The sequence below is a fragment of the Schistocerca nitens genome, chromosome 2 (genome assembly GCF_023898315.1).
Source record: "Schistocerca nitens isolate TAMUIC-IGC-003100 chromosome 2, iqSchNite1.1, whole genome shotgun sequence".
Classification (NCBI taxonomy): domain Eukaryota; kingdom Metazoa; phylum Arthropoda; class Insecta; order Orthoptera; family Acrididae; genus Schistocerca; species Schistocerca nitens.
Genome location: NC_064615.1, coordinates 891,267,372 through 891,289,803, shown reverse-complemented (window position 1 = coordinate 891,289,803; position 22,432 = coordinate 891,267,372). Strand labels below are relative to the sequence as shown.

At 46.8% G+C, this 22,432-nt stretch overlaps 1 long non-coding RNA gene across 1 annotated transcript; it reads right to left on the bottom strand.

Annotated features, from left to right (window-relative positions):
- Nucleotides 1-1,256: 1,256 nt before the first annotated feature.
- LOC126237204 (uncharacterized) lies at nucleotides 1,257-14,336 on the bottom strand. The gene is made up of 2 exons (XR_007545053.1): nucleotides 14,235-14,336; nucleotides 1,257-1,605 (listed from the first exon to the last, which is right to left on the bottom strand). It is a non-coding gene; the product is annotated as an uncharacterized LOC126237204 (long non-coding RNA).
- Between the last annotated feature and the right edge of the window lie 8,096 nt (nucleotides 14,337-22,432).

Genomic DNA, 22,432 nt, shown 5'->3' with positions numbered 1-22,432 from the left:
TGCAGTAATCGACCAAATGCCAATTGTTGAAGGAAATTAGATGGCAGAATAATGATAATATATTTCGAGATTCATGGGGAACACGAAGCTTGTAGTATCGACACATAAATGGAACAGATGTTGCTGAATTTGCAGTGAAATATGGATCTTACTGGGAACACCGAGCTTCTGGCTGGGCACTGGCGTGACGCTATAAATCTCCAGATACTGCACATATGCATCCGAGGACTGGCTGTGTGGGCAACTGCAACAGACAGCTGTGATATGGCTATGTTTACGTCAAGCCACACACTGTGACCTTCAGTGCGGGCAGCGACTACGTGCATTTGCTAGTAAACATGAGGGGAAAATAAGTCGGGAAGAGCCACAACTGGTGTCGAATATAGTGAACATGATGAGGTTGTTGGTGAATGATGCGTTTGCTGTGGAAATAAAAGCACTACCGCTATGTCCATTACATCCTCAACTGTTCAGCTGCAGCCTGCGACACTTTGAGCTACTTAGCAACAGCCTCGACGTTCTCACTGTGGAATCTTTTAAACAAAACTCCTCCCAATGAACCTTTTTGTCTGGAGCAGATAACACAACAATGTTGCATAGCAGAGAGTCAACACCGGACTGTTTACAATGACCAAAGATAAATCTGAACTTTCAACTTAAACCACAGAGGTCACCTACCCACGCATGACAGGACTGGACCAGTTTCTTTTGTCGCTGGTGAAACTCCATACAGTGAACTGCAATGTGGCTATGCTTAAGATAATAAGCACTGAGCAATGCAAACATTTTAGAAAACGACAACACTGCTGGTTCTGTTAATGGAGCAACTTTCCCAAGCATATGAAATGTTTCAGGCCTGATCAAAGAAAAGAAAAATTATTTTTACTAAGTCAGATCGTCTACTTGAATCGCTGTGAAATAGTGTTGCAAATTTCAGATGTATGAGTGCCAAACTTCCTTTGACCCTTAGAATGGTGTAAATCAGGGGGTGCAGGTGGGTATGCTAAGTGTGATTGCAGAAGGACCATGGAAGCCTATGAAGTTGTAACCAAATGACAAAGCAAGTGTAACTGCTGTTATAAAAAGTGAACCAATGATGGATCCATCGTGCTTGCAGGACACACGCAAATACGAAATAACCTTATCACTAAAAACTGTAGTATCTAGAGTTTATCACAAAGAAACAAGGAATACAAAACTGTTCGTCAGGATAGAAGTCAGGAACGGAGGGCGTTGTAAAATGAAAGTTAATTGAGTGGAATGGACCCAGTTTATTCTTGTAATGATGGTACAGTGGTGCCTACATAGGGCTGAGCAGCCCCAAGAGGGGTTGCCGTCTGCTCATCAGAGAGGCAGAGGCTAGAGGAGCGACTACTCGGGGCCGAGGTCAGAAGCCAAGAGAGCGCGGAGCTGTTTCCAAGCCGCCCTCGCCGCTCCCGGCCGCGTCCCCACGTGATCACACGATTAGTCTCTGATTGGAGGATTGATTCCGCCAACGCGCCTTGCTAGTAGCGTACCCCCGTCAGCGCAACCAACCCGTGGGACTTGAGCCTGACCGAGGAGCACGTGGCAGGAATGTGCCGACCATGGTCTTCCGGCCAGCACCTTCCACCACAGTATGCCCAACGGCCGAACATTATGCATGAAAAATTTACTTAATAAAATTTTGTCGGCAATGATCCCTCTTGGGGGGTCTCCTCCCTGCACATCCTTTCCCCTTCCGAAGAAGGCTCTCTGGATGAAAATGAATGAGCTTATTCTAATTGATTATTCCATTTAAAAAAAATATATGATCCTTATGAAGGGTCCCATAACATAGTGATATCAATATGTGCAAAAGTTACAAAGTGGCCTGAAGGGCCTGAAGGAAGGCTCTTGAATAACAAACTTGTGAAGTTGGTGCGACGGCAGTGGGGCGGCGCCATGCTGTGAGTGTGTGTCGGCGGTATCAGTGGTGGTGGGTACCCAGGCGATGATGAGGGGCACCGGAGCACAGCACACTGAAACACTCCACCCTCGTGGGGGTGAGAGAATGCTCCCAGGCCTAACAGTCACAAGGGGGTTTTTCCCCGTAATATTACTTTGAGTTCTTAAATCTAGGATTACAATGGTAATTGCCCAAGTGGGTGAATGAGAACATTACAAAATGACAAAAATTTAAAGAGAAAACAAAATGACTTACATGAGGGTTAAAACTCGACAGTTAAATTGTGATTCCATAGGCTTTACATAGAAATACAAATCCATTACAAAATTAGTTCATTGACCTGACACCTAGACTACAACTTAATTCTAAGGGGGAGGGGGGGTCGTGCCTGATCGCATGCACCAAGGTTGGCAGGTAGTTTCAGGTGTGATATTCACCTTCAGGTTGTGGGGGTGGTACTACTTCTCGGAAGGAAGTGAAACGTTTGCAAAACCCTCTTTTACAGAGTATCCAGGATACTATAATCAGAATCATTACAATGATTATTACCGAACCAGCGCTGGGTAATACAACGGTGGTTAAGCGCTTGGTTTGGTGCCAATCAGCAATATGTGAGGCCACTCGGTCAAGAGCAACTTGGTTGTGTTCCTGGGTAAGGAGATGATTGATCGATTGGAGTAGATCTGAATCATTGGTATTCGGTAAATTCTTTAGCTTCTCATGGTGATGGAGTTTAAAAGAGAGTTCAGGAAGGTATAAGGTAAATGTGGGAATGGTGACATGAAAGGTGGAGTGCAATTGAGCTGATATCCTCATAGAAGCAGCGTATACGTCACATCTTGAACTACACTCCTGGAAATTGAAATAAGAACACCGTGAATTCATTGTCCCAGGAAGGGGAAACTTTATTGACACATTCCTGGGGTCAGATACATCACATGATCACACTGACAGAACCACAGGCACATAGACACAGGCAACAGAGCATGCACAATGTCGGCACTAGTACAGTGCATATCCACCTTTCGCAGCAATGCAGGCTGCTATTCTCCCATGGAGACGATCGTAGAGATGCTGGATGTAGTCATGTGGAACGGCTTGCCATGCCATTTCCACCTGGCGCCTCAGTTGGACCAGCGTTCGTGCTGGACGTACAGACCGCGTGAGACGACGCTTCATCCAGTCCCAAACATGCTCAATTGGGGACAGATCCGGAGATCTTGCTGGCCAGGGTAGTTGACTTACACCTTCTAGAGCACGTTGGGTGGCACGGGATACATGCGGACGTGCATTGTCCTGTTGGAACAGTAAGTTCCCTTGCCGGTCTAGGAATGGTAGAACGATGGGTTCGATGACGGTTTGGATGTACCGTGCACTATTCAGTGTCCCCTCGACGATCACCAGTGGTGTACGGCCAGTGTAGGAGATCGCTCCCCACACCATGATGCCGGGTGTTGGCCCTGTGTGCCTTGGTCGTATGCAGTCCTGATTGTGGCGCTCACCTGCACGGCGCCAAACACGCATACGACCATCATTGGCACCAAGGCAGAAGCGACTCTCATCGCTGAAGACGACACGTCTCCATTCGTCCCTCCATTCACGCCTGTCGCGACACCACTGGAGGCGGGCTGCACGATGTTGGGGCGTGAGCGGAAGACGGCCTAACGGTGTGCGGGACCGTAGCCCAGCTTCATGGAGACGGTTGCGAATGGTCCTCGCCGATACCCCAGGAGCAACAGTGTCCCTAATTTGCTGGGAAGTGGCGGTGCGGTCCCCTACGGCACTGCGTAGGATCCTACGGTCTTGGCGTGCATCCGTGCGTCGCTGCGGTCCGGTCCCAGGTCGACGGGCACGTGCACCTTCCGCCGACCACTGGCGACAACATCGATGTACTGTGGAGACCTCACGCCCCACGTGTTGAGCAATTCGGCGGTACGTCCACCCGGCCTCCCGCATGCCCACTATACGCCCTCGCTCAAAGTCCGTCCACTGCACATACGGTTCACGTCCACGCTGTCGCGGCATGCTAACAGTGTTAAAGACTGCGATGGAGCTCCGTATGCCACGGCAAACTGGCTGACACTGACGGCGGCGGTGCAAAAATGCTGCGCAGCTAGCGCCATTCGACGGCCAACACCGCGGTTCCTGGTGTGTCCGCTGTGCCGTGCGTGTGATCATTGCTTGTACAGCCCTCTCGCAGTGTCCGGAGCAAGTATGGTGGGTCTGACACACCGGTGTCAATGTGTTCTTTTTTCCATTTCCAGGAGTGTATTATACACTAGGCCACTATTATTCAGTGTTACCCGGTACGATTCAGTCTCTGACATTGAACGGTGGCACACCAGGGTGGCGGTGACAGTCTGTGGAACAGCGAACAGAAAACTGTTGCCAACAGGCTGAATTATTGGTTGACGAAGTAAGACTAGAACACGAGGACATGGAGGTGTAGTAGTTTCAGCTAAAAACAGTGACATCTCGCACTCAGTAGTGTTAGTGTGTAAAATTAGCGTGGAGCATAAGTAATGTGTTGTATGAAAGCAACTGGATAGTTCAGCGCGAGAGAGAGTGGCGTGAGTTTGTCGATCCCGACTAACTATTAAAAATTCTTGAGTCTGCCAAACAACATGGTGGTGAAGGGTAGCCCAAGAGACCGGAAAAGTGTATATTTGATAGCACTCGTATTCGCAAGTTGCGCACGTGATTGGCAACCTCATTCGCATCCGAATACCGTCCGAATTACGGGTAAGTCGGACCTCCAACGCAGCATAGTAAAAGGGGAGGTTGCTTTCCCGCACGGCATAAAGCATTTGATTAGGGGCCAAAATTTGCGACGACACATTGTGTAGGATGTGCAAGAAGGGCTCTGAGGGTAACAGATGTGGACTGAGCTTTCCTTGCAGTCCAAGTTCAATGGCCGAGTGTAACATGTGCACGTGTAACTGTGCTGTGTGTATATTAAATAAAAGAATCTGCGTGGTCCTCACAATGTCCAATGTGATAGTCAGATTACGTAATCCCGAGCGAAGATGAGTCCACTCTGCTATGGGACGAACGCCAAGTATCGTTAATTGATTTGAGATTTTGTACGAAGGAAGGTTTCCTTTTTTTTTTTTTAATGAATAAAATGAGAAGGAATCCTGTGATCGCGGTGTGAACCTGCACAGCCTAGGCACCTCCCACGCATTGGCCACTACGCAGGGGCACCCACCCCGCTAAGGCTCGACACGGCGAGACAGGTGAAGTACTTCATAAATTTCAGAAATAATATTGAGTGGTTTTTCAGCTGTAGAAAACCCGAATGAGGGTAGGACAACTCAAGTTAACTCAATAATCATAGGATCTTTACTTACAGAAGTGGTCAATAGAGAGATTAACTGTACTGAAGTCGGAAATGAATGTTAGCGAGAGCGAGTCTGTTGCTCGTGAATACAGAGGCTGGGCGTGAAGCAGTGGAGGCGGCGCAGCGCAGCTTTATCAGCGCTGAGCCGGCTGAGTGCTGAGCTCAGATAACAGCGTCGGAGAGCGCTAGTGGCTCTGCGTCCGAGACTAAGACATTGCAAGTGCAACTTAAAAGCAACAGTTTATTGCAAAGCAATAATAAACGAATAGCTGATGTCACAAAGACGTTTGATTCCATTTTAACAGAACAACTTAAGTGTTCAACAGGTAAATTACGTTGTTGATTAAAAGAAACTGCTACTGAACATAACGTACATACGTACGTACTTCCCTTTCCCCTTCCGAAGAGCGGGGGGCATAAACGATAAAAGCCTTGTTCATGTAGTTAGTATATGGCAATAGAGGTCTGGTAACATCAACAAGTTACACCAAGGTAGTGAGGATATGAACAGTGTGAGTGTGTTGCTAGTTGTTATTGGGCGTATGAAGTGTAGTGTAAATGTGTGACTAATGGTAGCTGATGGCGGATACGAATTGAAGGCCAATAGGTGCTATCAGAGATACTTCCAGTCGAGAAACAATGAAAATTAAAAGGGAATACCGAGTATGACACAAAAATAACGTATAACCATAAAGTGTACTAACATTAATCATAACTATAAATTGATAACAATAAAACATGACATTGAAGTAATAATAATTGACAAGAAATAAAATAAAGGGAATATTTCCCGAACGTAAACTTCCGAATCGGATACGAAATCCGTCATGGGATGTTGGTTTTTAGTCGGTTGACGAAGTGCATAAGGGACTACGTCAGTAGAATCCGACAGTGTGTGTATATAACAACATTGTTCTTAAAAGTGCAGTTTGCACTGTCAGATGGTGAAAAGCAACGAATCAATTCAGCAACGGAAAAGGCTGCCATTTCTGGAACGGTATCTTAATCTTTGGCAGAATCCGGTGATTTTGCAATGGAATTGCCATCTAGAAGAAAGTGGCGTTGTATAAAATGTAATAAAAGAGCGTCTGGGGCTCAGTTCATTTGTGGTTGAGTGCCAAAGGCGTAGTGTGAGCGCAAATTGTCTCACGGTAATTGATGTATGAATTGTTTTGTGGTCAACCGAGGAGCCTAGGATTCGGTGACGTGTAAGTACAAGTTCACGGTGCGTATGAGCTACCTGCGAGTGACTCGACTATTAAGTTCAGCAGTGCATTAGTGCAATCTGCAGACTTGGATTGATGATTATATAATTTGCAGGGCAATGGAGCAACCTGCGGACAGTGCTAAGGCAACCTGTCTAATAATTGAGGGGTAGGCAGTGCATTGGAGCTATCTGCGATACCGTGGTTCAGCGGGCCTAAGGGCGTCCGTCTGACTTAATAAGAATTAGTGTGGGCACATGGGATTCCTGCGATGCATGGAATAAAAGTATCAGCGGCGTTATTAGCGACCTGCTGTACTAGGAAAATGTCGACTGTTCAAGCAATAAAAATAGCTCTGAAGCTAGAATAGCATACATGCATAAATAGCGTCACTTTTTGTGCGCGCAGTACATAACACTACATAAAATGAAAATCATGAACTATAAATCACTAGCGCTAGCATAATGACATAATTAAACACAATGACATATATTGACAGGAAAATAAAAACACAATGATGTATAATAATTAACACTGACCATCTGGGTCTGGCTGCTAGGCTGCGTGTGTGTTAGTTTTAAAACTGACGATAACAAATTGAACTGAAAGGACAACTAGGCACAGTTCCCGTAGCGCTTACATCACCGGCTAATTAGAGGCAAAGTACGTATCTCAAAATGGATCATCGGCCGATATTTTGGGGCAAGACTGCAACAAGGGAGAGCAATATCTCGGTGTAAATGGGTGGTAAGATTAAAAGACCGGTACTATCGGAAGAAGGTACCTAACATGTTGTAGGGGCCTCCTCATCGACAGAAGAAGGAAAATAGGATAGAACAATGACCACGGCGGTAGAGTAAAATAAATGGGGAGGGCAAAAATAGCCGCGTAGCAACCAAGGAACAATCGCCCACCGATATACGGCAGCCCGGTCGATTGGTCGTTTGTGCCTCGTCAGTAGCGTGAAAAACCCGTGGCATTGCATTGGTTTGCCCATATCTGGCCTTGTCCAAGGCAGATAACGTTAAATGTCATCATAGTTCGATGTGTAAGAGGGTTAGGTCTGTAGTTTGTAGCTTATACAATGAATCAAAGCAGTAGTGAAACTTCACTTATAGGATTGGCACACTAAGGTATGCAGAATAATGTAAATCGTTAAGAACTTCGTGTGACTTATCCAGCTAATGTGAAACAAAACAAGGAAAAGAATTTAAACAATGAATCACATCTACTTAATATTTATGTTAAGATTTATTGGGATGTTTGAATGAATTTTGTTTGCCGTGTCTTCCGGCTGCATGAAAGAAACCAGCTTGGAGCTGTTAGCGAGCGCGCAGCGCACGCGTAGGTGCGGAGTAGGCACCGGCACGTCAGCGGTTATGTGAGACGGCGTGTAGCCGCGGGAGACCGGCCGCTACTGCAGCGACAAATATCACGCGCTTAGCGTGTACCAGAAATAATGATGAATTAGAAATTGCTAATTATCTAGAATAAGAGTTTTTAAAAAAGGCTGTTAGTTATATAAAATGATGGTAAATACATTGTAGTCTGTCATACACGGAGGATAGGGCAGTAATTTGCGGTTTGTTTTTGTAACTACTCGGACGCGCCGCGTGTTGAGACGCTGGAGGCGGCAGCGCACGTGGTGATAAGATACGTCATCGCGCGGAGCGCTGTTACTGGCTGAGAAAAAATTATGTCCGCTGGCCAGTTCTTGGCGAGGAGAAGGGACAGCGCTGAAGAGAGGAGGGGAGGCGACAGCTGATGTGTTGCCCCGCCAACAGCTGGTCCCGTAAACAAAGCGTACGAGTCGTATGTATTTCAAGTCCTGGCTTTATCTGTTCCGATTACTTACGATTAGCTGCAGCAAATACAGAACTACGACATATAGTACAATACACTAGACGTCAACGTAACAAGTATTAAGAAAAGCTCGGAGTAAAAATACTCCACATGTACTGGTTTGCCAAATAGATGGCAATAGAGGACATTGAAGAATTTTATTCGGAGTTAGCAGCCGCGGTACTGCCAACACCAAGTGTAATGGTTGCATTTGAAGCAAGTCAGTTGCGTGACGTCTAACGCGTGGCATTGCTTGCAAAACATAAAACATAATCATACATATAAAAATGAGCAAAAATACATGACAGGACTGGAAGTTAACAATTGAGAATGGCTGGGAACTCCGTGGTGGCCAGGCACGTCTTGCTTCCAAGTCCCTGGAGAAAATGACTTAAACTAAGCTGCAATAGAACATAACATAAAACTCTAATTAGGCGTGATTAATCACGCGACCTCAACCCATAAGGGTGTCGATTCCGCAAAGGGTATCTACAACCCTGTGGAGGTAATCTCCTCCGTTTTTTCTTTCGTCTTTGTTCCACTTGAGGTGGAGGTGACACAGGCGGATCGGGGGCTGCGACCTGTTGTGGTGACACAGCCCTACCGTGGTAAGGTTGCAGGCGGTCAAAGTGCACTATCACCGTACGATCGGTTAATTGCAGTTCTGCATTGACTGGTGAGGTCAACCGTACAATCCGATACGGGCCTTCAAAGCGGGGAGAGAACTTTTTAGTTCGTCCCTTTTTGAATGCCGGGTTTCGTAGTAACACTAAATCACCTGTTTGATAAGTCGGTAATACAGCGTTTTTGTTCTGCCTGTGCAACTGTTTATTAGTAGCTTTGATATTATTCCTCTTTACCTTATACCAGATCGCTTTTAGCCGGCGGGCTAAACCTTTTACTTCTACCTTGAGGTAGATTGTCTATTTCGAACGGCGACTTCATCGGCCGTCCAAACACAGCTTCGTAAGGTGTATACCCCGTGGATTCATGTATTCGGGTGTTGTATGCAGAAGAAATATACGGTACATATCTGTCCCAATCAGCGTGCGTTTTTGCAACATAATAGGATAACAGTTTACAAATTGTACGGTGTACGCGTTCAACGCGACCGTTGGCCTTAGGATGGAAGGGAGTTGTACGCCATTTTTTGATTCTTAATAATTTACAAACTTGTACAAATAAAGCAGACATGAAATTGGTTCCTTGATCCGTTAAAATGGCATCAGGACTTCCAAAAGGTAGTATCAAACGATTTACAAACTCTCTCGCCACAGTTTCAGCTGTCATGTCGGGGAGGGGAACCAAAATTAGATAACGTGAAAAGTGATCAATAACAGACAAAATGTATTTGTTACCTTGTTGCGACTGTGGAAAAGGACCTTGGAAATCTAAAGCAAGAATTTTGAAGGGTGAAGATGCCTGAGGAAGTGTTTGCAGCGGCACTCGCGGATGCCTATTTTGTGCTCGTTGTGCACACGGCAGGCAAGATCTTACATACCTGTCCACGTCACGTTGTCGGTATTGCCACCAATAACGTGTCGCAATTCGAGCGTTCGTAGCGCGTTTTCCGCTGTGACATGCTTGGATTGTATCATGGCATTGCCGTATTATACGTTGCTGCAAGCAATCCGGTATTACCAAACGATTTCCATGGGGAGTTCTTCGATACAAAAGGTCGTCTATTACTTCAAATTCTGCAAGGTGGCGTATCTTTGACATTGAACGTCCACCTGCTGTGCTTCTTTTAACTCTTCAATTGATACCTCATCTGTTTGAATGACACGCACTTTTCTACTTAACGCATCAGCATTTTGATGCAACCGATCAGGCTTATGCCGAACTTCAAAATCATATTCTGACAGTTTCATGGCCCAGCGCATAAGTTTGTTGCTAGGGTCTTTAAGATTCAATAACCACTGCAGAGCAGAGTGATCGTTAAGAACTGTAAACTTGCGACCATAAAGGTAACATCTAAAATAATTAATTCCAAAAAGAAGGGCAAGCAATTCCTTTTCTGTAGTACTGTAATTAGTTTCTGCTTTATTCAGTTGACGAGAGGCATACCCAACGAGGTTTTCCTCACCGTCTTGCACTTGGCTTAGGACACATCCTACAGCAAAATCAGATGCGTCACAAGATAAAATAAAAGGTTCAGCGAAGTCTGAGTAAACAAGTAGAGGTGAACTAGTTACAATAGTTTTCACTGTTTGAAAGGCGGTCGAACATTCATCCGTCCAAACAAAAGGAGTATCCTTTTTCAACAATTTAGTAAGTAGTTTGGTAATAGTAGCATAATCTTTAACAAAACGGCGGTAATAATTTGCAAGGCCAAGGAAGGATTGTAATTCCTTTAAATTTGTTGGAATAGGAAAAGTGTCTACTGCTTCAGTTAATCGTGGATCTGGCTTGACTCCGCTGGAACTGATGACATGACCTAAATACTGCACTTGTTCAGCTATGGATTTTAAAATTATAATTATATCATCAAGATACACAAGGCACATAGTAGGTTTCAACCCACGTAATAGCAGAAATCTCTGAAAGGTTGCTGGCGCGTTGCGAAGCCCGAAAGGCATCCTTAAGAATTCATATAAGCCACCAGGAACTACAAAAGCTGTCTTAGCTCGATCTTGAGGAGCAATTGGAATTTGATAATACCCATTGCGCATGTCTAATGTTGTGAAGTGCCGGCAATTGCCCAGACGATCGAGTGTTTCATCGATCCGGGGTAATGGATAATGATCTGGAGTAGTAATTTTGTTTACTGCTCGCATGTCTACACAGAGGCGATAGGATTTTTCTCCGTCTATAGATTTCTTTGGAACGACTACAATTGGGCTAGACCACGCACTAGAAGAGGGTTGTATTATTCCTGCTTCTAGTTGCTGTTGTATAGTTTCCTCTACCACTGACTGAAGATGGTAGGGAATTCGATACCCTTTTTGAGCTATTGGCCTAGCATTTCCGGTTGGAATCTCATGTTGGATTAGATCTGTTGCTGGTAAATATTTCCTGTCTTGAAACAACCATGAATACTCATTCAATACTTCATTTATTAGCTTTTGTTCATGCAATGGGAGGTGACTAAGCTTAGCTTTAAACTTATCTGTCAGATGTGACGTGATTGTCAGAAGGTGTTGAGAGGTGGCAGCAGTCTTTTTCTTTTTCAGAGAAGGGGTTCCCTTTGACAACTCATCTTCTGTGATAACCTGTAAGCTGGCTAATACTGTACCACGCGATATTAAAGCTTGCTTGTGACTAAAATTGTCTAGACACACGGGTACGCAATTTTCTTTCTGTACTTGCTGCGCTTTGCACAGGCTACGTTTTACGTGGACCTGCATCTGGTCAAGAGTTTCATTCTGGCAGAGTGGATCTACCAAGAAATGAACCTCTTCGGATTCACGTATCCCGACAGGCACCCAAAGGATCTTTCCTGTGCCTTCTGGTATCTCCACGGGATTATCGGCTTTTAGCATCGTTACGGGAGACTCCGAAACTTGGGAAACGGATCCTTTTTTCCCAGCTCCGCTCGCCCGCAACGTGCAGTCACGTCCAAAACGGTGCACGTTGTCGCCGAATTGGACGGTATTTAACCTATAGTCAATAACCCCCTGGAAATGACGCAGAAAGTCACTTCCCAGGATGACGTCGTAATCCGTGCGCCTGTTCCGTACAACCTCCATCGTAAAAGCATATTCTGTGGAGTCCAACATGAACTCAACGCAACAGCTGCCATCAGGTTTCACTATGGCGGGACCAATACCACTGATATGGTACCGCGGCGGTTGCAATGTTCTTTTATCTCTCTTCGATAAAAATGCCAAGCTGATCTGTGCGCCTGTGTCAATTAGCACGCGTATTGGTTTGCGGCCTCTAACACCATCGACAACCACGCTTGCCACCTGCGTGATTCCCTTATCAACTAGGAGGGTCACTATTTTTAACGGGGGCCGGGAAGGGTGGCACTTCCTGCCCCGCGGCCGTTTCCCGAATTCTGTGGTTGGTTTGCATTTCGCCTGGAATTTGCAGGCGGTTGTGGCCTACTATTTGGACAATGCACGCTTTGGTGACCCATGTTCCTGCACTGATGACAATATGGCACGCGACATTGCTCTGCCACATGTCCTTGTCTATTACAGCGCCCACACTTAGTATCGTTCGAAAAGACACGTCGGGGCTCGCTTTGCCGCGCGGAGACGGCCACAAATCGGCTCGCCTCCTCTCTCAAGAGTGCTAATCGCACGGCTTCGTGTAAGGTGCGGGGGGAAGCTACCTTGATTTCACCCCCTATTTGAGGGTTTATGCCACGAATGAACACATCTATCGCACGACATTCTGATTCTTCCAACAGAACCTCGTTACGAGCAGAACTGGCACTCAGCGCGTACGTGTGGCATGCGACGCTTCTAATCCTGTCCGCGAATGCTTCTAAATCTTCACCCGTTTTTTCCCTAAGGGTGGAAAGCAAGTCGCGATAGTAACTAGTACCACGTTTGTCTGTATACCTTTCAATCAACCCTGTTGCAAGGGACTGGAAGGTAGGGGCATTTTTCAAGCTCTCGACCGACTGCACGTAGTTCCGCGCTTCGCCGGTGAGTTTCATTTTCATCACGTTTAAGAGAAATTCATCTGGCCAACCGCAAAGCTTTCCGATGTCCTGGATATTCTGGACAAGCGTTCGAATATCCTCGTGCGGCTTTCCAGCGAACGCCGGAATAAACGCTACTGCTGGGAAGCTCTGCACCAAAGTAGAGGTGGCTACTGCCACAGGTGATTCTGCACTAGTGAGTGGTGGAATCGCCTGCTTGGGCTGTTCTTCCACTAGCACTGGCTTAGCAACATTAGATTGCAGAGAAGCCATTTTAAGATCATCTATCTGTTGCTTAAGCTCCGCTTTAGTTAGAATTAATTGATTTAACTGGGACTGCAGCGCCAAGAGGGGATCTTCATCCTCTCCGGCTGCTCCTGCCTCCGATTGCTGCCTGGTGATCAGCATGTTACAATAGTATGGGCATCTACACCACCGTAGCGTCGCTGGCGACTTACATTATTTGGTGGCGTGCAGACGACGGACGGCGGCGGTGTCGACGAACGGCGGCAGGCGCGTTGATCACGCGCGGGCGCAGCAGGCGGCGGGCGAAGGCACGGACAGCTGCGACGGCGGGGCGGCGCGAGGGCCGCATCCCGGACCCGTGGCAGCTACGGACAGCGGCGGCGGCGGCGGCGGCGGCGGCGGCGGCGGCGTCGGCGAGCGTGACTGCATCGCGGACCCTCCTCGGCTCGCGTCCGGCAGCGAACTGCGTCACGCTTGTGGCGCGCTAGTGCGCGGCCACGCACATTCTGCAACGCAGGCGACCGGCGGGCACGCGCATGGCGCGCTGCAGCCTCGCCACGTTCGGTCTAGTTTCCTTTACTTGCTCAGTCTCGGCCCCTTTGTAGTACTCATACTCAACTGATGAGTTGATTTTACAACCGTAAGGTGGGTCGCATCCCACTTCTGACACCATTTGTTCGTCAGGATAGAAGTCAGGAGCGGAGGGCGTTGTAAAATGAAAGTTAATTGAGTGGAATGGACCCAGTTTATTCATGTAATTATGGTACAGTGGTGCCTACGTAGGGCTGAGCAGCCCCAAGAGGGGTTGCCGTCTGCTCATCAGAGAGGCAGAGGCTAGAGGAGCGACTACTCGGGGCCGAGGTCAGAAGCTAAGAGAGCGCGGAGCTGTTTCCAAGCCGCCCTCGCCGCTCCCGGCCGCGTCCCCACGTGATCACACGATTAGTCTCTGATTGGAGGATTGATTCCGCCAACGCGCCTTGCTAGTAGCGTACCCCCGTCAGCGCAACCAACCCGTGGGACTTGAGTCTGACCGAGGAGTACTTGGCAGGAATGTGCCGACCATGGTCTTCCGGCCAGCACCTTCCACCACAGTATGCCCAATCCGGCTACGGCCGAACATTATGCATGAAAAATTTACTTAATAAAATTTTGTCGGCAATGATCCCTCTTGGGGGGTCTCCTCCCTGCACAAAACCCTGGCAGAGCAGAGCTATGCATGCACGATAACCTTAACTGAGAAGAAAAAACAGCCCAAGCATAGCCTAATACCTGGAAAAATTCTTTATCATAGTAAAATAATGGAACAGTCCTTGTTGGTAAGTAGAAACATCACTGAGCCCATCTTATATATGAGAGAATGACCTGGTTGGTTGATGTATGGCTGTCTCTACATGGCTGGCAAAGGTACTGGATGCAGACAAAACATATTCTCTCGTTTTAGTTTTTCACCAATGGCACTGAATATGCGCTATGGAATTGTGGTCGTGGCATAAGCAGACATGCCACTACACAACACATCATCATCTACCTCAGGGAACTGATGTGCTGAGGAAGAAATAAAAGATAACCATGAAAAGTGCATATACATACACATAATGAATAACAATAATAATAATAAACACTGATAGAGAGAAATGATGAGTACTTAAGGCCAACTGGTTGAGTAAGTATTTTCTGTCAGACATAGAAGATCTCTGACGACATTTAATTATGCTGATCGACCTCTCATAAAAGTGACTGTTCCACTTTATGCCTGGTAAGCCTGGATGTTGAGGATAAGATGTCAGGGTTGACAACCACAGCGCCACAGAAATTGAAAGAGCCGGATGGAGTGGCCGAGCGGTTCTAGGCGCTACTGTCTGGAACCGCGAGACCGCTACGGTCGCAGGTTCGAATCCTGCCTCGGGCATGGATGCGTGTGAGCTCCTTAGGTTAGTTAGGTTTAAGTAGTTCTAAGTTCTAGGGGACTGATGACCTCAAAAGAAGTCCCATAGTGCTCAGAGCCATTTGAACCATTTTTGAAAGTGAAAGAACTACTGTTTACTGACAATATTGCATGTTGCACCACATCCCCAGATCCATCATCTTTGATAGCTGTCTTGGTTTCTGATGTCATCAACGATGTGATCGATAACTATCTTGCATAGCCATATTGACCATCTTAGGACCATGCAGGACACACCAGTACCCTAACCATTGCTATCTTGGATTCCAACAGACTGCTTTAACATCAATCATTTTGTTTCTAGTTTTGTAACAACATGTTTCAGTTTTGGGGCAATTTGTTACAGTTTGGGGGTCATTTTATTACAATTTTTTGCTGAAACATTCAGTAACTTGTTATAGTTTTGAAGCAATTTGTTACTGCATTGGGGTAATTTTTTCAGTTTTGAGGTAATTTGTAGATGTATAGACTGAAGTGTTAGAACTTAGTCTCTACTATGCAGACAGGAGTTATTAAATTTTCTTACCATATTCCCATTTGAGCTTCTCCAAAATATTTCAGAGCTGCATTCATAAATCAAACTCTCTCCAACCTGGAACAATTCTCTGTCACCGACTGTCGAAGGTATTTCACTACAGTCAAACATATCTCAGTGTCCTATAACCTTGGAGACCTGTAAAATTTCTCCTAATTCTGCACTCATGGTCATTTCACATCATATCTTCTGGCACATGCTATCACCAATCAAGAAAACATCTCCTGTTCATGCACAGTTCATGAAGGAATCATACAGGCACACATTGGAAGGTGATGCAGAAATCCTATGGAAACATGTAAGCTCGTTAATAGAAGTCTCAGTATACCGCCAAACGATTATAAACATGGGCACCTTCGACTCATCACTCACACCTTCAGTTTCCTTATCTGCCACCATTAACAAATCCGACGGAAATGATAGAAGTCTTATGTATCACATAAACACTTACAATTTATGTAAAGAACTATTTAAAAATCTCTTATGAATTCAGTGCTAACTTGGACATTCGATTTATTTCTATTTATAGGAATGATGGTTGAAGTTTAAGATCTGTCTGTATCAACACCAGAATTTCTATCATTCCAATGCATACCAGTATTGGAACAACCAGCGTACCATTCCAAAGAGCCATTGACCAAGATGGTGGCGGTGACGTCATCAAAAATGGCGGTCAATTCGGCATTCAAGGTGGTGGATTTTGGCGGGAAGTTTTAATTTTGGCGAGATAGTACCGCGCCCCCTCCCCCAGAAAAATGACGCGAAGTTTAAATTCCAGCAGGATAATGCACCACACTTCACTTATCTCTACTAAGCAAAGAAAATGGTGGGAAAAAAATACTTGTCTTTATTATTTAACCAATTGCAAGCAGGTGTGTTCTCCACTGGGTCTGGACTCCAATTGGCTTAGTTCATATCGGTGCCACCATAGCACGCTCTCCTGACGTCAGATGATGACACAAGTCCCGTTATTCAAGATGGCAGCACCCGGTGTATCCACCATGAGTGCCAGAGCCCAACTGACTTAGTTCATATCGTGGCCACCAGAGGGCGCTCTCCTGACATCAGATCATGAGGCAAGTATCGGTATTCTAGATGGCCATATACAATGTGTTCACCGTAAGCCCCAGAGCCCAACTGGCTTAGTTCATATCGTGGCCACCAGAGGACGCTACCATGATGTCGGTTGATGACACAAGATCATCCGTTCTCTCGCACTGCGCCACTGGCCCGTGGGCGTCTGACCGCTTACGTCATACACCCTCTCCCCACCACCTCCATACAACTGCCGGACATAGTCTTCTGTAAATATGCTAAGCAATTTGACTGAACACAAATGACACCAACATCGCTCATCTTACTTATAAATTATCAAAGTACTTAATTACATTTCAATTTTAATCATATTCAATTAGTCAATTTACAATTTCGATATTCAGTGATCAAATCAGAAGTTCCACATTTTCCCACTATCAGCATGGTGTTCATTCATGACCTAGCACCCCACCCCTAGAATGCTGCACCCCTATTGGCTACTGCATTAGTCACGTGATTCGACTTCCTAGAACCTAGGACGTGCAATCAATTTTCCCGAATGCCACACCTACCTGGACTTGGAATCAAATAGTTAAAGTCTCCACCACGATTCTAACCCATCACCACGCTCCCTTACCGACCCATGTTGGCGAGATAACGTGTACGAACATACACTAATGTGCACTAACCTGTACTAACGCGTACTAACGTGCACAGTGCATGATATCATCCAAGATGGTGGGGTTAAATGGCGTGAAAACGGATCTGAACACAAGTCTTTATTTTAAGGGCGGTGTCTCCACCACGAGATTTACTGTCAACTGACATACACTCCTGGAAATGGAAAAAAGAACACATTGACACCGGTGTGTCAGAGCCACCATACTTGCTCCGGACACTGCGAGAGGGCTGTACAAGCAATGATCACACGCACGGCACAGCGGACACACCAGGAACCGCGGTGTTGGCCGTCGAATGGCGCTAGCTGCGCAGCATTTGTGCACCGCCGCCGTCAGTGTCAGCCAGTTTGCCGTGGCATACGGAGCTCCATCGCAGTCTTTAACACTGGTAGCATGCCGCGACAGCGTGGACGTGAACCGTATGTGCAGCTGACGGACTTTGAGCGAGGGCGTATAGAGGGCATGCGGGAGGCCGGGTGGACGTACCGCCGAATTGCTCAACACGTGGGCCGTGAGGTCTCCACAGTACATCGATGTTGTCGCCAGTGGTCGGCGGAAGGTGCACGTGCCCGTCGACCTGGGACCGGACCGCAGCGACGCACGGATGCACGCCTAGACCGTAGGATCCTACGCAGTGCCGTAGGGGACCGCACCGCCACTTCCCAGCAAATTAGGGACACTGTTGCTCCTGGGGTATCGGCGAGGACCATTCGCAACCGTCTCCATGAAGCTGGGCTACGGTCCCGCACACCGTTAGGCCGTCTTCCGCTCACGCCCCAACATCGTGCAGCCCGCCTCCAGTGGTGTCGCGACAGGCGTGAATGGAGGGACGAATGGAGACGTGTCGTCTTCAGCGATGAGAGTCGCTTCTGCCTTGGTGCCAATGATGGTCGTATGCGTGTTTGGCGCCGTGCAGGTGAGCGCCACAATCAGGACTGCATACGACCGAGGCACACAGGGCCAACACCCGGCATCATGGTGTGGGGAGCGATCTCCTACACTGGCCGTACACCACTGGTGATCGTCGAGGGGACACTGAATAGTGCACGGTACATCCAAACCGTCATCGAACCCATCGTTCTACCATTCCTAGACCGGCAAGGGAACTTGCTGTTCCAACAGGACAATGCACGTCCGCATGTATCCCGTGCCACCCAACGTGCTCTAGAAGGTGTAAGTCAACTACCCTGGCCAGCAAGATCTCCGGATCTGTCCCCCATTGAGCATGTTTGGGACTGGATGAAGCGTCGTCTCACGCTGTCTGCACGTCCAGCACGAACGCTGGTCCAACTGAGGCGCCAGGTGGAAATGGCATGGCAAGCCGTTCCACAGGACTACATCCAGCATCTCTACGATCGTCTCCATGGGAGAATAGCAGCCTGCATTGCTGCGAAAGGTGGATATACACTGTACTAGTGGCGACATTGTGCATGCTCTGTTGCCTGTGTCTATGTGCCTGTGGTTCTGTCAGTGTGATCATGTGATGTATCTGACCCCAGGAATGTGTCAATAAAGTTTCCCCTTCCTGGGACAATGAATTCACGGTGTTCTTATTTCAATTTCCAGGAGTGTAGTACGCATTACTGTCATCAGATCGTACTGTCATCCCTCTTATGACCTAATCCTAGATTGTGGTCTGTATGGGTGAGAATTATGATAAAATTAGTCAGGCTGGACTACGCAGTTGGGGAGAGTAAGAAAGGAGTCCACTCTATTTACTTTCGAATATTTTATTTAGAGATCGAATATATTTATTACACTGAGGCAAATCACTCTCCACCTTAGCCTTGCGCTCACAATATAGACTCTGCGGACACGCAAACAACTCCTAATTTACGCAAATAATTTAATTTCAGGCATTCACACTGATCCTAAATATTTCGGCACAGGTATGTCGAGACACGTTCAGTACTCGTAAACTGTCAAAATAACTCATAGCACAGCCTACATACCTGTTCGCAAAATAATTCAATCAACGCCCACAAGCACTTTCCGCCAACCACTATCCAGTTGAGTGCACAGACAGCCCAAACGACGTGGCACAGGCATCAACTGTCAAACCACGCACAGGCCCCCCATCCGCATCCCGCAAGCAGCGACATCTCATTCATACTGTTGAGTGGTACTTAAGTAAATAAATCAGTGAAATCAAAGTGAACTAGAAATTAGGATATAAATGAAAAACTTGGTTTAGTTTAGAGAGTTACATACTGGCATTCAGCGGGCAAAACAGCAGAACAGAAGAGACAATGACCATGAAGTCAGCAAGTTCCACATAAGCGGGCGCTGTCGATTCAGCCGTCAGGGCATCGCCCGACCGGCTCACGTGTTTCTCAGTTGTCGTATGTGAGCAAAGGCCCTCGCCTACATCCCAAGAGCCAATGACCGACGTAAAGAAGATTCTTCGAGAAGCCATTCAACGTGACAGAAGAGGCAATGACTGGCTCACGTGTTTCTCAGTCGTCACATGGGATCAAAAGCCCTCACCTACATTCCAAGAGCCAACGACCGACGTTAAGAAGATTCTTCGAGAAGCTTTTCAACGTGACAGATGAGGCAATGACCGTGAAGTCGTTCACCTCCAGTGAATAAATACGCGAGACGCAGTGAGCCAAAGAGGAGATGAAGACGGAGACGGGGACGGAGACGGAGACAGAGATGGGGACGGAGACGAAGACGAGAGACGAAGGAAGAAAAGAAGAGTAGCAGTAGTTTTCAGTCAGTTTCGGTGCTGAAGACCATCATGCAAGAAGAGTCTGCATCATGCACAGACGCACCAAGTCCGCCGCTGTAGTGGAATAGCAAGCAGCAGCCGCGGCGCCAGAAGACAGAAGTTAAAAGGTATTTGAAGTCTGATTTTTACGTACCCGGGTGACTCGTGAGGACGGGAAGGAGACGGCCTCACATCAGTAGTCACCTGTGAGCTGGGATGAAGACCTGACAGCCGAAGACTGGCAAGCGGGAGTCCGTGGTTCGAGTCCGGGACACTGGCCTTCCCCCGCCGCGCCGCTCCGCTGGCCGACGCAGAACACACGCGGCCGCTTAGAGAAGAGAAACACTGGGACGCGACACCCAAGGTATCATCCGATGCACGATTTCGCTCGCAATAATTAAACGGGCCACCTCGCGCTGCGCGTCTCCAGTCAGCTGGGCGAGACGGCGACACGAGATACACACCGCTACGCGTAATCAGACGCCGCCGCCGCCGCCGCCGCCGCCGCTGCCGCAGCAGAAGACTTCACAAACGACACAGCTGCCGCTCTCCGAACCAGAACATCCCGTAAGATACAGTTGTACAAATCTTCAATAAAAGTTATCTTATGTAAAAATGATGTTTCATTCGACCTCATACCCGAGCCAAGGAAGAACCCACCCTGCCCACATGTTGTTAAGAGAGAAAAGTTAAATTATTTAATATTTTCACCCTGACAGAATGCTTTAGAATGCTCATCCTGACAATTGACAGCATCAAAAGAGAAAACCCAGTTACATTTAGTGACAGAAGTGTCACATTTAGTAACACAACTGTTACATTTGGTATCAGAAGCCGTTATAGTTGTTACAATACTTCATTTCTGAGAAATTTCTATCCAAATATGTGTTCACCTTGACACACATGCTGACGTGATCAGGTGGAAAGACAGCTATGAGCTGACCCCGAACGCAGGTGAAAGTTGCATCTATACATTTTCCCTTATACCCATGTCACAGAACTCCAAGACGCAACTCCATACTCGAGACACCTCAGGCCAGCATTTTCTTTACCACAGATGGCAAAATAGACAGCATGCTTCCATTTAATGGAACATATGTGACGTGTTCAGCTGTGCAGCTCACCATGTGACAACGCTCCCAATCTTATTCTTACGTCACATTGCTTTGAAAAAAAAATAATAGCCAATTCGAACTCTCTGGAATTGTATATTCTCCCAGAAACAGTTAACGCTAGCTTTCCATATGTCCCAGCTTGTATGCACGGAAATTCCTACTCTACCATAATCTCCTTACGAAAATAAGATCGAATCCATTGATCCCAGCGCTCCTAACGTCTTTCCCCTCCAGATTTCAACATACGCAAACATTCTCTCCATTATGTACAGACCCCTATATCCCAGCACAAACTATGGAGCATTCTGATGTGCTCTTATCGAATTTACACGCCGAATTACTTATGCAGCCGGTATCGAAGCACCATCCACTTATTCTTTCTGGTGCTTTCAACCGTTATATTACACAGATCGCTAAATTGCATTCACAGTTAAACTCGCAAAATTGTCTCCCCATTATCAAACACATACCAGACTCACAAGAATATTGCAATCCAGGAACATATTTACCACTGTGACTACAATTAAGGCAGAAAGCTCCCAAGACTCGCAGTAGACCTGAGTTAGCGTTCGAATGTGGATAAGCCACACATTATATCCGGAGTAGTGTTGAGATGTGGATCCACAATATGGAGTGCATGGTAAATAGTATGGAGGTGGATCAACCGCACACAGTGTACGAATCAGTGTTGGGGTGCAGATCCACAATATACCACATTCGAGTTAGCGTTCGAGTGTGGATCTGCCGTGGACTATATAGACAGACATAGGTTCAGAGGTGGATCCTCCACATGCAACGTCTGCGATATGGTTTGCGGGTGGACTAACCCCACATTATGTCTGGACACGTATTCTATGTTCGAATTTTGATCCACCAGCAGATGGGCTGGATCCAGGGAACCGTCTGCGAGGCATGCATATAAGCAGACATACTGAAAACAGAGCAAATGCTCTCTGCATGTGAAGGTGACTGGATACAGTGGAGTATAGTGCTATATTACACCCCCACCCTCCATCAGTGCATTTGGGCTAGATGTTAGTAGCTGTGCTACATTTAAATATGTTCCTGGCTTGCAATATTCTTGTGAGTCTGGTATGTATTTGATAATAGGGAGACAATTTTGCGAGTTTAACTGTGAATGCAACTTAGCGACCTGTGTAATATAATGGCTGAAAGCACCACACAGAAGAGGTCGATGGTGCTTCGATACCGACTGCATAAGTAATTCTGCGTGTAAATTCGATAACAGCAAATC